The sequence below is a fragment of the Passer montanus genome, unplaced genomic scaffold (genome assembly GCF_014805655.1).
Source record: "Passer montanus isolate IOZ18808 unplaced genomic scaffold, ASM1480565v1 scaffold29, whole genome shotgun sequence".
Taxonomy (NCBI): domain Eukaryota; kingdom Metazoa; phylum Chordata; class Aves; order Passeriformes; family Passeridae; genus Passer; species Passer montanus.
The window spans coordinates 1,028,027-1,040,475 of record NW_024367596.1 but is presented as its reverse complement, the minus strand read 5'-3'; the positions used below and the strand labels follow the sequence as shown (position 1 = coordinate 1,040,475).

The 12,449-nt window shown below is 56.3% G+C and overlaps 1 long non-coding RNA gene across 2 annotated transcripts; it reads right to left on the bottom strand.

The window, feature by feature from the left end:
• Window positions 1–618: 618 nt before the first annotated feature.
• On the bottom strand, window positions 619–12,320 carry LOC120504369. 2 transcript variants are annotated; one of them, XR_005628005.1, is made up of 3 exons: window positions 12,274–12,320; window positions 3,948–4,021; window positions 619–673 (listed from the first exon to the last, which is right to left on the bottom strand). It is a non-coding gene; the product is annotated as an uncharacterized LOC120504369 (long non-coding RNA). The 2 variants fall into 2 exon arrangements; XR_005628004.1 differs by lacking the exon at window positions 619–673 and adding an exon at window positions 1,560–1,689 and having other exon boundaries at window positions 12,274–12,314.
• Between the last annotated feature and the right edge of the window lie 129 nt (window positions 12,321–12,449).

The following is a 12,449-nucleotide window of genomic DNA, read 5'->3' as shown; positions in this document are numbered from 1 at the left end:
TGTCACCAGCCCGGAGCCCTGAGTGCCACATCCAGTCATCCCTTGGACACCTCCCTGGGCAGCCCCTTGGAGTGCTGAAAAACCCTTTCCATGAAGAAATTCCTCCTGATGTCTAACCTGAACCTCCTCTGGCACAGCCTGAGGCCGTTTCCTCTTCTCCCGTCAAAAGGTCCAAGCAATAGCCCAGCCCCTGGGAGATGGTGCAGAGGGGTGGGAGGCTTTGTTCTCTATTTTTAAGGCATTCAAGGGCATATCTATAAGATCTCCTAATGCTCCTGGCTGACAACGATGGTGGCACTCCTGACGGCTCCTCAGGCAAAACAGAGCTGTTACCATGAGGGTGAGGTTCATCATGCAGGGCTCAGCACTTTCCCAGGAGCCTGCCAGGGAACTCCCATGGGATCGCAGAAACCTCATCAATCTTCCCTGTTCCCCCAGCCACCAGCGATCTGCTCTTTCCTAATTTAAACACAGGAGCTGGAGGGAGCAAAACATTTCTACTGCTGCCTTAAAAAAAAAAAAAAGCAAACCTGAAAATCCTGCCAAAACAGAAACTGCACACAAAGCCTTCCCCACTGGAAGGGGACGAGGATGGATGAAACAACACAGATGTTACAGCCTTGGTGAGCTACTGGAAGAAACACCAGGCAGCGATGAAGGAACTGTGGAGTCACTGTAAAACAGGAAAAGATAGAGGGAAAACACAAATGAAGGAAGCCGGGATGTTTAGAGGATGGAGCATCCCCAGGAGGATGGTGGGGCTCACTCGAATCCAGGGGGCCAGATGAGTGTGCGTGCATCATTCTGAGATCCAGCATGCAAAAACAGTGCCTGGGTCTTGGGAATACCCATACAAGTAAGGACTAGTGAGGAGAGTCTTTGCAAGCCCCGAGCCGTGTTATGATATTTACTGGTGACATTTCTGGAGCTTTGCTTGGGCTCCTCTGCATGCCCTCTGAAACCCTTTTAAACAGCAGCGTGCAGTGCCTGGCAGGAGGTCAGGCTGCTCCTGCCTCACCTTAGTGCCCAGCTCCTGCTTTGGGATTGCCCTGCAGCGTCCTGGCACATCCTGACAGGAAAATGCAAATGTTGCATTTCCATGGCATGGCCTGACAATGTAAATTTATCTCCCACGAAGAGATAACAGCACGTGTGTGTTGGTTGCAGGCTGTTGCTACAACAGACTCGTTAAAAAGCAGCCCTACCCTTATATGTGCAGAACTGGGATGAAATAAGGTGGGATAAGATTTTTCTTGCCTTGCTTTAGAACCCGTTTCCTCATCTGTCAAACCCGCTGACTTCAAAAGGAGCAAGGGCAAGCCTGCAGCTGACATCCAAACAGAGATAATGTTTACTGAAGTGCAAAAGTGGTTATTTCTGCTCTCTAAAGGTAGAGACTGGGGGAGGTGGTGGCCAGAGGATGGCCCTCTGTGCTGCCCTGACCAGGAGCTCGGCCATCGTGTCCTCAGGCCACCTGCGGTGACCCGTGGCCACCTGAGGTGACCCATGGCCCAATGCCAGCTGAGCTGGCAGCTTGTGGAGCCCGGGAGGTGCAGGAGCTGTAGCAGCCACCACCTCACCGTGCTGGGGCTCCTCTAGCACTGCTCAGCATCACAAACTTTGCGCCCATTCCTGTGAATCTGTCAGCACGTGATGGTTTCCACAAGCTGTTTGCTATTTCAAAGTGTCCTAAATGGTTTAAGAAAGGAGATTTTAGATTAAATTGCTTTAAAATCTTTAGAATGTTTTTTGTGATTTATCCCAGAGAAAAGCTATTGAAGAACTTGGCACAGCTGCCAGCAGAAGGCCCAGGGCTGTGGGATCAAGCATGGGGACTCCCTGCCAGGGGTCCCTGAGCTTTAAGGTCCTCTCCAGCCCAAGCAGCTGTGACTCTGTTGTCAGAGGCACACAGAGAGGTGTCCGTGGCTCTGGGGAAAGCAAACCATGTGTGTGACCCTTGAGAGGCAGGGGAGCCTTGTGAAATGGGCCAGTGTTTCCTGGTCACCATGGAGTCACCGAGGGAACAGGCAGATTTTCTTCCTGTTTACACAACATGGCACCAGCAGCTTTGTCCCCATCTCTGGTGGCCTGCAGCCACCATTTGGAAGCCGTGGTGACACGCCGTGGTGACAACACATTGCCAGAGGGTTTCTGAAGAGGTCCCCAGCTGGCACAGAACTGGCCCTGGCACAGGATGCTGCGGTGCAGGAGGGCTGGGAGGAGATGCAGCCCAGCCTGCAGCCGCCAGGGCACGAGGGAGGGCACACCAAAGGTGGCCCAGATGTGTCACAGGGAATTGCTCCCCAGGGAATGGCAGCAACGACCTGCATCCAGCCTGTCCTGTGAGGGGGCTCAGGGAGCTGGGAAGGGGCTCAACCTGGAGAAAAGGGAGATCAGGGGGGCCCTTGTGGCTCTGCACAGCTCCTGACAGGAGGGGACAGCCAGGGAGGCGGGCTCTGCTCCAGGGAACAGGGACAGGAGCAGAGAGAACAGCCTCAGGCTGGGCCAGGGCAGGCTCAGGGTGGAATCAGGAAGAATTTCTCCATGGAAGGGGTTAAACTTTGGCAGGGGCTGCCCAGGGAGGTTTGGAGTGCCCATCCCTGGAGGTGTCCCAGGAAGGCCTGCACGTGGCACTCAGTGCTCTGGGCTGGGGACAAGGTGGGCATCAGGCACAGCCTGGGCTCAGTGATGTGGGAGGGCTTTTCCAGCCTCAGGGATTCTGGGATCTCATTGCTGTGTGCAAGACCAAGCCTTGCTGGGAGCTCAGGCTGGACCTGGGGCTCCTGCAGGGGCTCAGGCTGCTGCCACACTCTGTGGGTCCATCCCAAAGTGCAGCAGCTTAAAGCCAGAGGTGCCACTCAGGACCCCCACCCGTGTCACATCACACAGGGACAGTGCACTACAGAGTTCACCGTTTTCTCATGGCACTGTGATAAAATAAAAGTGAATTCATTCCCAGCGGTTGCAGTGAGTGCTTTCGTGAGCCCCCATTTCACGGCAGAAAATTTCATTCCCAGAGAGTTTTGCTGTCGTGTGGTGGTGGTGAGAAGTGACAGAGTCCCCAGCTGCACCAGCAGAGCAGCACGGGCTGTCACAGGGCATCAGTCACGGCTGTGCCACGGGAGCCACACAGCCAACCTGGCAGCCCACACTGCAGCCTCACTCACGAGCCCTGGCTGTCTTCCCTGCAGATCCCAGTTACACACACTAAGCTCTCTGACCTTCACCTGCTGGCCTTTCTTCCAGGGCCGAGAGGAAGGGCTGGGGGTTGTTCTGCCAGCTGTGAGAGCCAGGTCCTCCCGCAGGATTTGGGGTGCCCAGCACTGGGATCAGCTCACAACATGTCCCACTGTCCCTGCACTCTCCCTTCTCCCCATTCTTCTGTGGGATGGCACCAGACCAAGCCCCCCTTTCTGGGGAGGGAACCTCCCTTTCCAGATCAAGTCAGATCTGACTCCAAGCCTGCAGTTTGGGGAGCTCTGCAATGTGTCACCCGCTGACCCGGGCTCGGTGCCTGCGGAACAAAAGCTCTCCCTGCTGCTGTTTGCTCTTTGCACAATATCCCTCTGAGTACACTTGCCATATCTGGGCCGATAGGGTGGGAGATACTCGCTGTAGTATCTTGCACTCACAAAGGGAGGATCAGCACTTCCTGCTGGGGGTACAGCACTCCCCGCCCCGAGATTAAGGGCACATTCAATATTTATCGAGCTGTCACACCTTGAGGCCTTGTCAGGATTAAGCTCCACGGTACCTGGTGCTCTAAAACCCTGATAAGAGCCAGTCCCACTCCCCCCGTGCCATGTGTGTCCCTGCTCACCACCAATGTCACAGTGCCTGGAGCTGCCACCCCGGTTATTTTAAGGATGGCAATGACTTCCACACAGGTGTCACCTTTCAGAACTCTCAAAAATAGAACTTTAGAAAGTGCTTCACGCAACCCTTACCTTGTAAAGCCTTCCCAGTGGAGGGGAAGGGACCAGCCAGAGCAGCAACAGGACACAGGAGTTTTGGGAATTAACTTGGATCCAAAAAGAAACATAATTATAGGTTATTTATATGGAGCCTTTTTCCTTCACAGACTGCACAGAAGGTGGATTGAATCACAGAATCACTGAGGCTGGAAAAGCCCTCCAAGACCAAATCTGTGAGCAATCCCCATCTTGTCCCCAGCCCAGAGCACTGAGTGCCATGCCAGGCCTCCCTTGGACACCTCCAGGGATGGTGAAGTGATCAACTGGCAGAATAATCCTCATTTTACACTGGAAGAGAGGCCAAGCTGAAAGAGCATCCAGATGTCTGGATTACAGAATCATGGAATGGTTTGGGTTGAGACAGTTAAAGTTCATGTCATTCCAGCCTGCAGTGGGCAGGGACACCTTCCTCTATCCCAGGGTGCTCCCAGCCCCATCCAGCCTGGCCTCAGACACTTCCAGGGATTGTTCCATTGATTTCAGCCCACTTGATCACAGCTTCCCTGCTTTGTAATAAATCTGTGATCAATAACAGATAATTCTGTCAAGGTGGTAAGGGCAATCAGACAGGACTGATCACTTATGTTTGCAAAGGTGTGAGGCTCCCTGTGAAGTGCAGTCCCTTTTGCCAGTTCTTTATGGGGGTCAGAACACAGCCCCATCCCTGATTCCCTGGAAGCCAGCACTTCCCAGCTGTGCCTGTCCCCAGTGAATCAGAGGCAAATCCTGTCTCTGCCTCCCAGCCTCCCCTGCTCCATGGCACTCCAGAATGTGTCAGGACACCAGCACAGCTGATCTGGCACGTCACCGCTGCTCAAGGAAATGAAAATAAATACAGATTTATGAAGGAAGGCCCATTTCTGGCACCAGGCACGGATTTCCTGGCTGACTGCTAATACCAAAGTGCAGATCCTCTCTTTTATATCAGTCAGGGGAAATCCCAGCAGTTCATGCCACAGCATTAAAACACAGGGTTCTAAAAATAGCATTCCAGAGCTGGACTGGAAACAGCAGTAAAAACGAAAAAGGAAACCTTGTCCTTTTGTGTGCTTGGTTTTTTTTAAAGCAAGGATGTTAAATTCAACCCCGAGAGCTCATTTCAAAACAACAGGGCTTGGAAGGTGAGCTGGCAGTATCAAAATAGCTACTGCACAGGGACATTTCTCTGTTTAAATTCTACATTTATTTAATATTTCCAAAACTTGCCTCTCTAAAAAGGAGGGCGTTTCCCAACCTCCGTGTTCTGTCATTCCTGCTCAACCATGTTCATTTATCCCATGATCCTGATAATTAATCCACATGGATAGACTTGAAATTCAGCTGTTTCGCTCTTTGACCTGCAAATTCACATTCTGATACAACCCATGTCCCTCGTGCTGTTGCATTCCCTCAAACTCACGGGAAGAAGAAGAAACAGGGAAGAATCTTTCCTGCCTGAGGGCCCCCTGGGAGACCACACAGGAAAACACATCTCATTATCCCACCATAACGTGGGAAAAATCAAACATCCCCCGGCCAGGGAAGTGATGTCAGGGGCTGTAGGTTTCTCACAGCTGAATTAAATACACAACACCCACAAAAATCCCAGCCCAGTTGGATGCAGGACGGCTGGGACTCGCAGTTATCCCAGGAAATCAGCAATCCTCGCAGCACTGCTGAGCCAAGGAGATCCCCCGGGCCTTCCTCCCTCCCAAACGCCTCTCTGGCAGGTTGGGAAGGCAAAGTTTGTGGGAATTTCTCATGGTTTTCCCCTGGAAACAGAGTTTCTCAGGAATTAGGCTGTCCGAGAGGAAGAGGTCAGCGGGATATTTGTACAGCTGGCTGATCAGGTTGCCTTGGTATGGATTTTCCAGAGGTCTGGTTACTTATGGACCTGCCAATCCATTCCCAAACCTGACTCGTTAAATTCACTCAGTAAGCACTTCAGTATGGCAATAGCCAGCATTGCTCTGCCATATTTTTTAGCATTCTTGCTAATCCATAAAACTTAGCAACTCAGCATGAAAACCACAGGAAGAAAGAGCTAACGAGGTCCTCCTGTAAGGGCCTGTTTCCACAACTCCCATTAATGTTAATTGGCCTTACAAGAGACAGCAAAAGGAAAACAGACCCTGGAAGATGGAAAAAAATCAACTTATTTGTGCAGCCAGGTGATGATCCCCTTTCCTCAGCCTCGCTCAGCCCAACAGCTACAGCTCTTCTGGCTTTACCCCCCTCAAAAGCCTCGAGACACACTGCAGATGACCAGACTGCCAAAGACACTCAGTCACATTATTTATGCTGTCACAGCACATGACTTAATAGGAAAAGAAGAATAAAATCCAAACCCACAACGGTATCAGGGGAGCACTTGAATTTCAGCATGTATTTGATTAGTAAGTAAGGTTTAAATTCTGAAAAACCTGGTCTGGGGAAGGGGTCCCTGCTCAGGGCAGGGGAGAACAGCTGAAACTCCTTCCCATAACTATTCAAATAAAACATTTCCATAACCCAACCAACAACCGCCAGCAGGCTGTGAAGTGACAAAGAAAGGCTTCTCAAATAAATTTCATGAGAAGGAAGGTGAAAATGCACATGAGAGGTTTCGTTTGGGGCCACACGAAGGCAGCTTTTGTTAGCTCGTTTGTCCTTGTGGGAATCATAGGCTGTGATCAGATGGAATATGTTGGGATGTTGGGAGTGTCCTGTGCAGGGACAGGAGTTGGACCCGATGATCCCTGTGAGTCCCTCCCAGCTCAGGATGTTCTGTGATCAAGCAAAACCTGACACACCCCAAACCTGAGGCATCAAAAGCCTTTTACATGAAGCCCACAACAAAATTTCAGTCATAGACAAGGCACATTTAAAATAAATCAGGTTTAGGGTGGGGGTTTTTGTTATTATTGCAACTGCACAGCAGCCAGCAGAATTGCTGTGCCCTCCCATCCCACGGGATGCCAGCAGTGGACGCGGCACTACTCCTCAGCCTCCTGGAGGAGATGATTAAAATTCCCTGTCAGTTAAGGCTCAGGCAGTGTGGAGGTGCCTGCCCAGCCCAGGGGGCTCAGGGATCACTGGCTGTGGCCCGATCTCTCTCTCCCCATCCCTTGCATCACTCCGTGTCCCCAGGCAGCAGCTGCATCTTCCCACGTGGGCCATTAAACTGAATAATGCACTGGTGTTTCCCGAGGAGAGGAGCTCCCCAGCAAAGTGCTGACTCTGGGAATTCTGGAGGGCTCTGGTAAGGGGAGGGAAGGGCGAAGGCTCCTTCCCAGCCCTGCTAGGAGGGTGCCAGACACACACAACACACACATCTGTGCTCCTGGGCCCTCTCCAGCTGCCTTTTGGAGAATGCTAGGCAGGAAATTGATGCCACAGGGCAAATATTCATTCTTCCCGACTTCCCTCCCAAAGCAAGCCCAGATTTGCCCTGGCTAGACTGGCTTCCTGCAGCCTCCCCGGAGCACCCCCGGCAGAAATGACGAAAATGTGTGTGAGGTGGAAAAACAAACAAACAACGGGCTGCCAGATGTTTGCAACACCGACGCGGGAGCACAGAGCTCACAGGAGCAGCTGATGCTCACGTTGCACTCCCAAGGCAGGCTTGGAGAAGCTGCCAAGTCCGACCTTCGACCGAGTACCCCCATTCCCATAAACCACATCTCCAAGGGCCACATCTCGACCCCTTCCAGGGATGGTGGATGCTCCAGGCAGGAGCGGGGTGTTTAGTGCTGCAAACAGGAGCACTCGGGGCATTTTGGTGCCTCTGTTCCCAGCTAAAGCTGCTGCTGCTGGTTCCTCGTTCCCCAGCCTGCCCAGAAGAGACATCTCACCCTCTCAGGGACAGCCCGGGCAGGGACAGCCACCACTGCCACGTCCCACAGCTCGTCACCAGCCTGGCAGGACACCGACTCAGCCACAGCTGCTCTGGCAATCCCAGCCCAGCCAGGAATTCCCAGTTCCCAATCTCCCACCCATCCCTGCCCTCTGGCAGTGGAGCCATTCCCTGGCTCCTGTCCCTCCATCCTTGTCCCCAGTCCCTCTGCAGCTCTCCTGGAGCCCCTTCAGGCCCTGGAAGGTCACAATGAGCTCTCCTGGAGCCTTCTCCTCTCCAGGTGAACATTCCCAGCTCTGCCAGCCTGGCTCCAGCCCCCAGAGCATCTCCGTGGCCTCCTCTGGCCTGAGCCCTGCAGCCCCACAGCAGCTCCAGCCAGGACACTCGGGGTGCCCTGAATGCAAACCAATATTGCTCCTTTCCCTGCTTTGCTGCCTGCAATAATTATTGCTCTTTGTGCACTACAATGGCCTCCAGAACGTGTACAAATGTGGGCACTATAAACACTTGTGTGGTTTTATCAGACAGCTCTGAAATGTGCTTCCCATGCCTAATGCTCTGGAAAGTGGGCAGGAATGAGACAGAAAGCACCTGGAACATCTCTGTCAGCAGGAGACTTCTGAGCTCAGCAGATCCCAGCTGAGATTATCTGAAGGAGGCATCACTTGGTGCCCTGGCCTCGTGCTGCATCCGAGTGAAAGGCAGAGCCCTTTGGTCTGACTGTGCAAACACCGAGCTCATGGGAAACAAACAGCAATTTGACTCCATGGTGGTATTTACTGCAGCACTTCCCTGCCCTGCCCTTCCTGTGACCCAGCTGAGGGGGTTTGGGATGGCTCTCAGTGAACACCCGGCCTGGGGGCAGCAGGACAGGCTGGACTGGCCTTGGGGCAGCCTGCTCTGCTGGAGAGCTGAGCCAGGAACTGCCCCATCACTGGGGATGCACTAGAGAGAGGCTCAGGCTCCAGGCTGGGCCAGGAGCTGGGAGCAGATCCACCTTCTCCATGGACACCACGGGTCACAGAACCACAGAATGGTTTGGGTTGGGAGGGACCTTAAACCCATCCCATGTCCCCCTGCCACTGGGGACACCTTCCACTGTGCCAGGCTGCTCCTAGCCCCATCCAGCCTGGCCCTGGACCCTGCCAGGGATGCAGGGGCAGCCGCAGCCCCTCTGGATGACCTGCAGCAGGCCGAGGCCGTGTCCTGCCAGGCCCATCCCCAGCAGCTGCAGCCCGTGGCTGTGGAGCGGCTCCTGCCCCGTGCAGCTGCGCAGAGCTGGGCGAGGCTGGCCCTGCTGAGCTGCAGAGGTACAGGCAGTGCACACACAAACAAACCCAGCGTGGATCAGCACATGGGAATGTGCTCCTCGTGCACGGGGAGAAGGCAGGAGATGATTTATCACGGGCTAATTACGCATGAGACAACTTGTACCCGGCTGGTTGGACAAGAGGGAGCCCGAAGAAAATTGAGGCAACAACAACCCTTAGGTCAACCTGACATTTGTTGTTGGATCTGTGGGAAATTATTCTCATAAAAACAGACTTTGTAGCCATAAGAGAAAAATAAATATTAACGCAGAGGATGTGCTGCGATGGTTGGATGGGGATGACACGGTGGGGACAGAGGAACCTCAGGGGCAGCCAGAGATGCTCCCTCTGTCCATCCCCCAGTTCTCACTGCTGTGTCAGAACCTCAGATTTCCACATTAAAAACTACAAATAAGGCTGGGCAGGGGGTTGGTGCTGGGATCACGAGGCTCTGGTGCGTTGTGCTCTGTGCCACCCATGACTCAGCCCCTCCTGAGGGACCAAATTCCCCTGCAGCAGAAGGAAACCCAGGGCCAGGCTGTGCCCACCCTGCATGGACACCACAGCCTCGTCTCGCTCTGCTTCTCCCAGCAGAGCTGAAAGCAAAGGGATTTTTTTCCAGGCAAAACTCCGGTGAGCTACAGGAGAGCCACAGAAATCCGATGGAAGTCCTGGGAGAGCCACCCAGCCCTGGCATCCTGCTCCCAGGGAACTTCTCACTGCATCCATTTATGATCCCACCCATCTCCAGCCCCTCTCCACAGCCCCTGCCCCAAGCCTGGAGGTCACACACCCAGCTGCAGCCCAGGAGCTGGGGTGTGTCATCCCGGGCTACCACAGCCCTGCATTTTAAGGGTTTTACCCCCACAGGGACGTTGCTGTGCTGGGAGGTTGTGCAGGAGCTGGGCAGGTCCAGCCCTGCAGTTCCCAGGGCAGGCTCAATGGGCACATGGTGTGACCTCAGAGCTGACCCTGCTCTGAGCAGGACATTGCTTTAGACACCTCCCAAGGCTCCTTCCCACTCACAGGACACCTCCCCGGGAGCCTTCCCACCACCAGCCCCTCTGCCTGCACCTTCCCTGGAGCCACTTCCCCACAGAGCCCCGCAGAGCTCAGCGCCTGGAAGGAGGGGACAGCACCATTTCCCACTCCAGGGTCATTCCCTGATGAAATCCCGCAGCTGGGCAGCCCCAGAATGACCAGAACAAACCCCAGGCAGGGCAGAGCACAGCCGGGTCCCTGTGGGAGCCCTGGCCAGGGTGGCTGCCTCGGGAGCAGCGTTTGTGCCCGCTGGAAGGGGACAGGCTGGCTGTTCGCAGCACCTTCGGGTGCTGGCACTTCGGAGCCTGCTCCAGGAACAGCTCCTGCCCTTCTGCCAGCTCCCAAATCAGCTCCTGCTCAGGCTGTTCCTTCCTCCCGGCCTCTGGGGCACCTTTATCCCGCTGTCCAGAACAGGCTGTTTCCTGACAAATCCCAGGCACGGCGGTGACCGCGGCAGGGGTGACCTCACCCTTCATTGTCACCCACGTCACTGCTGCCTGCCGAGCTGCCCTGGCCGGGCAGTCCCCAAGCACAGGGTCCCCAAACTGCCACCGGAGCCACCCGAGTGCCTGGGGTACCCCCAGACCCCACAGCCCCCCAAGTGCCTGGGGTATCCCCACACCCCAGAGCCTCCTGGGGCACCCCCAGACCCCAGGCTCCTGCCCCGAGTGCCTGGCGTATCCCCACACCCCACAGCCCCCCGAGTGCCTGGGGTACCCCCCACACCCCAGAGCCCCCCAGGGGACCCCCAGACCCCTCAACCCCCCCCGGCTCCTGGGGTACCCCACACCCCAGAGCCTCCTGGGGCACCCCCAGACCCCAGGCTCCTGGGGTACCCCCAGACCCCTCAGCCCCCGGGCTCCTGGGGTACCCCACACCCCAGAGCCTCCTGGGGCACCCCCAGACCCCAGGCTCCTGGGGTACCCCCAGACCCCCCCGGGTTCCTGGGGTACCCCACACCCCAGCTCCCACAGGAACAGAAGCACCACTCGTGGCCCGGCCAGCCCAGCCGGTCCCTCTTGGCCAGGCCACCACTGGTGCCACCCTCTCAAGGCCACCAGGTCCCCGATGGGCTTTTCCCAGCCCGGCTCTGCCCTAAGGTGTGCCACCCCGGCAGTGACACAGCGCGATCCTTATCGCGAACCCTCCTTTGTCACCCGGGCCATCCTGGGCCAGGCGGCAGCCCAAAGCAGGCCAGGAGGCACGGGCAGGGCCGGGCGGGCCCGGGCAGCCATCCCACAAATCCCCCATGGACAATGGGGCCACCAATGCTCAGCTGGCCGGGCACTGCGGGGGCAGTGACACGGGACAGTGACACGGGACAGTGACACGGGACAGTGACACGGGACAGTGACACGGGGGCCGTGCCCAGCCCCGGGACCAGCCGGGACCCCCGGGGCCAGCTCAGGTGGCCCAGCAGGGGACACCGGGCCGTGTCACCGAGGCGGGGCTCAGCCCTGCAGGGTGGCTCAGCCACTCAGCACGTTGGCAAGGAAACACCATAAATATTTTCAGCGCAGTGTCAGCGGCGCCTCCCTCACCGCGCAGCCCCAGGGAAGGTGGGAGGGGAGGGAAGGCCGGGGCAGACCCCTCCCAGGGAGTGTCCCCAGGCCCGGGCTGCAGGAGGACCCAGAACAGCAAAACCCCATTACAACATCCAGGGAAAAGCTGGTTTCCTGCCTGTGGAGGTGGCAGGGGACGGTCCCCACTCGGGGGAGCAGCTGTCCCAGCTCCCACTCCCATCCTGCTCATGCCAGGCCCAGCCTGGGCAGAAACCTCGGGCGAGGAACGACTCAACACAGCCCCACAGGAACAGCAGCCCTCATTCCCAGGCTTTGGCTCTGAAATCAACCCAAAATCTCCATTCTGGAGCCACCACGGCCCCGGTGCAGCCCCCGCAGTGCCACAGCTGGGACACCTCCAGCCCTGTGGTGACTTCAGCCGTCCTGAGGGAGCCCAGCCCTCCCCAGCCCCGGTACCTTTCTGCAGCCATGCCGAGGGATGGGAGCCGTGGGCAGGAGCAGCTCCAGGCTGGGAGCTCCCACCCTGCCGTGCCGGTGTCTCCACCTCCCGTGGGAGCTCTCCCAGACTGGGGGCACTGGAGGCAGCTGCTGGTGCCTCCCCTTCTGCTCACCTGCAGCTGATCCCAGACTAGCAGGAGATCCAGAGAGGAACCAGCACTGGGGTGCACTGGGGTGCTGGCAGGAGAATTCCCTGGCAAAATAGGTTTCCCTGAGGCCCCAGGAAGCTGACTGGAGCAGGTTGTGACAAGGCACAGCTGAGTTTGGGGGCAGCCCCAGCACACAGAGC